Source organism: Microtus ochrogaster, linkage group LG8, assembly GCF_000317375.1.
Source record: "Microtus ochrogaster isolate Prairie Vole_2 linkage group LG8, MicOch1.0, whole genome shotgun sequence".
Taxonomy (NCBI): domain Eukaryota; kingdom Metazoa; phylum Chordata; class Mammalia; order Rodentia; family Cricetidae; genus Microtus; species Microtus ochrogaster.
In genome coordinates this window covers 16,876,281-16,880,091 of record NC_022033.1, presented here as the reverse complement: position 1 = coordinate 16,880,091, position 3,811 = coordinate 16,876,281, and positions in this window count along the sequence as shown.

Below are 3,811 nucleotides of genomic sequence, written 5' to 3'. Positions count from 1 at the left end.
AACCATGGGCTCTAGACCCATGGCTTATGTTTTCAGGTCACACTTGTGTCTGGATACAGCCAAAGAAATCAGGACTCAGTAAACTCCAAAGAGGAGGATTTTGTTTCTTCTGTTCTGCTAGCAAATGTATAGAATATGCATCAAACTCACAGGTTAGCAGCTTCACCTTTGAGCTGGTTTGTCCCCTTTCCTCCTGGGCTCCTCTCCAAACCCCTCGAATAGCAACGTGTGTCCTCCCCGGGAAAGAGAACACTAATAGGTTGTCCAGTGCCAAGTGGTGAACCTTGAAAACATATATATAAGCCACATTATATAGACTCAAGAGGGTATATGTTGAATATATATATGTCTATATACATAAATGTGTGTATATACATACATACATACACATACATACACACAAACACACACACACACACATATATATATATATACATACGCACATTAATGTAATAACAACTGATAAAAAAGAGCTCATGGAACTGAAGGAGTGAGGAGGGGTATATGGGAGGATTTAGAGGGTGGAATGTGAAGGGGAAAATGTTGCAATTAAAATACAATCTCAAAAAACCCTACGCAGTGACTGTTTAACTTTAGCTTGTGCTGTAATTGTTAGAGGGCACCCATTAAACACCAGCAACCCAGCATGCTTGTGTATCTTCTAAGTGAAATGAGTGATGCAGGTGACTTTGAGATTAGAGATTAACAGGTGAACCAGACACCATTGGTAGGACGGCTAAACTAATTTTTTTTTTTTGAAAATTGACGAGAGGCCTTTACGAAGAGGAAGAATCACTGTTCCTGATCCTAAGTATTTCAAAGAGTTCAATTTGCTCACAGGATGCTGTACGCATGTTTCTTTCAAGCAAAGGCTAGTCAAATGTTGTCTATCATGCACCTGCCATCACCATGGAAACCATATGCCCAGGCTAGGTGGCGGGTAGCAGATATGAGGTACATAGAACACGGCCATACCAGCCAATGTGCCTGGTTTTGAGCAGAGCCCCAGGACGGTGAATGTATAAGAGAATTCTGCTGAGTTGGAATCCCAGATGAATGCTATAAAAGGCTTGCATCTCTGAATTTTGTTGCTGGTTATTACGTAGCTGTAGCTAACTGACGGTTTACTACATGAGTAGTTGGCTAACAGGCAGACTCCGAAGTTTTAATGTAGGACCTCAAAGTGTGCATGACTGAGAAGATGGCTCAGTGGGTAAAAGCACTTGCCAGGGAAGTGTGAGAACCTCAGTTTGGATGCCCAGAGCTCACACAAACCCGGATGCAGTGATAGACACATACAATCTCAGTGCACTGATGCAGAGGGGAAGGTGGAGGCAAGAGAATCCCTGGAAGCTCTTGGGCCAGCTATCCTGGCACTTGCAGTTGTGAACAACAGAAGACCACTTCTCAGACAAGGTAAAAGGTGAGGGTTGACCCCCCAAGGTTGTCTTTCTGATCTTTACATGTTGTTCCCTGGCATGTGAATGCACACACACACACAAGCACACACAGAGCAACACACTTACAGAGAGACAGAGTGATACTTTAAAAATATTTGCTCAACAAATGTCCCATTGATTCTCAAGCCAGTATTCTGAACCACAGTCAAGGACACGCTGCTTTAAATACTTAAAATACGACCCTTCTACTAGTTCAGTGTATACTTATAGAAAAGTCCCTTGATATTGCTATGCCTCAACTTTCTCATTTGTGTGCCTTGTGTTATGGTTGTAGGGTTAAAGAGGCAAATTAAGATAAATCTAGCTGATAGTAGTATCTTTAATTCTTGTATTTCAATTAGTCTCTTCTCATCTCCCCCTCATTCCCAGGAAGACACAAGTGTGAATATCTTAGGAAAACATGAATTTCAGGGTCACAGCTTTATTGTATAGATTTTTTTTAACACAGCCATATTACAAACATTGTCAGGGAACATTTACAAGAATAAATAAGATGGACTTGCAGGTGTAAAAAGATTACACGTCACTTTAATGTACAGTCAAAAAATATATCTGATATTCATTGACCTGACATTATTTACCTTCTGTTTTTTGAAGCTAGAACTGGAAAGAAAAAGGAAAAAAAAAAACAAGAAAACAAAACAAAAAAATCGACAGCACAGTGCTGGCTTTATTTTTTGAAGTTGATTTATTTTGTTTTCTCTTCTCATACGTGCTTTATCTATCAAACACCCAAACTGTACAAGTGCAGGCCACTGGAATTTGTGGAGGCTTCAAATAGTGTGGAGACTTTGGTCTCATGTGATATCATATGCCACATGGGTATGAAAATGTCAGCCTCCCTAGTATAGACTGGGGACCTCATGATAGCCCCTGGAGAGCTGTACTCGTAGCCAACTAGCCAAGGCAACCATAGAAGCTATGACTGGACCTTTGATTGGCTACTAGGATATAGAATGGAGAGAAGGTAGAATGTGATTTTGAGCCTGATTGCAAGTATGAGTTAACCTGGGCTATCCCGAGATCCAGTTGGTGATAAAATGTACCCATTGGGAATGATTATGATCGGGTGTCCACAGAATCACTGTGCTTTTGAAATCTTTTCCTGCAGGCCTTGAGTAGGGACTGAAGGCTGAATCAACCTTTGGAGTTAGCAGGAAGCGAAGTCTTGTTACGACTCCTGCCTGGACCTTTATTGGTTCTGGCTGTCACTGAGAACCTTTATGGCCAGTGAGTCTGGGTGATGGCTGTCCTTCTCAGTAAGCATCAGGTGTATGGCCAAGGAGCTGCTCCCTGTGATTGGCAGTAACCATGCGCAGCTAGGGCTGCCTTTTGATCGGAAAGCAGGGGGGCTTCCACCTCCCAAACCAAGCACGACCTGCTTAGCTTATAGTTTGCAGGGACGGGTTCAAACACGACTCTCACTCTGGGAGGATTTGCCCAGCAAAGGCGAAACTGACTTTGAAGTCTATCACAGCAATGCTGCTTCTGCACTTCACACCAGCAGATGGAGAAGTCCAGCTTCCGCTGGGAAGCGTGAAATGGTTAGCTAGCCTCTCTGGCAGTCGTCAAGTTCTTTCCTACAGGCCCCGTTTCTTCATTCATCTTAGCACCCCTCATAGGAGTCACCAAGGTAGCAAACTCTGCATGACTCTATCCAAGCATCCGCAGTCTTATGAAGATTATGGATACTGGTATCCTGCCTGTCCCTTCAGGAGGGTGACATTTTTCTAGACTAACATGAATATGCACGCAAAGCCCTTAGAAATTATTCTCACTGAAGAACCATGACCTACATTAGGTACCCTCCATGGCCCAGATCTCCTACCATCACTTTGCTGTCTAAGATTCCAGGGCCGTTAGGCATCATTCTCTGAACTTTCAAACAGAGTCTTCATTTTACCATCTAGAGAGGTTCTCAGATCCAGAAGGAAGCCTCATTGGTAACCACCTTTCAAAGTCTTTTCTAGTAGATTGTCTTCCATCCCAGTCCTTGACCATCTCCTGTACCAGCTGTGGCGGACCACCACAAAGCTCTTAAGTGGATCCATGCTAGGTAAAGGGGTATCAAGTTTGCGGGGCTATCAATGTGGATGCTGACTCCACCTGTGGGACACCTAATATTCATGAATGGAATTTAGGGGTGAATGTGGTCTTTTGATAGCTTTTCCACCCCTTGTGGACATTGCTAGGAGGTATGCAAGAGGTGGTCTTGGTCTCCATAATACAGTTTATAGCCACTGTCATACAAGAGTCTACCCATGATTACCAAGAAACTCAAAGAGCCTATTCTCATACAGAAAAACGACAGAGATATTTGTGGTGTGTTCTGAGGATTAGCTCCACGACCC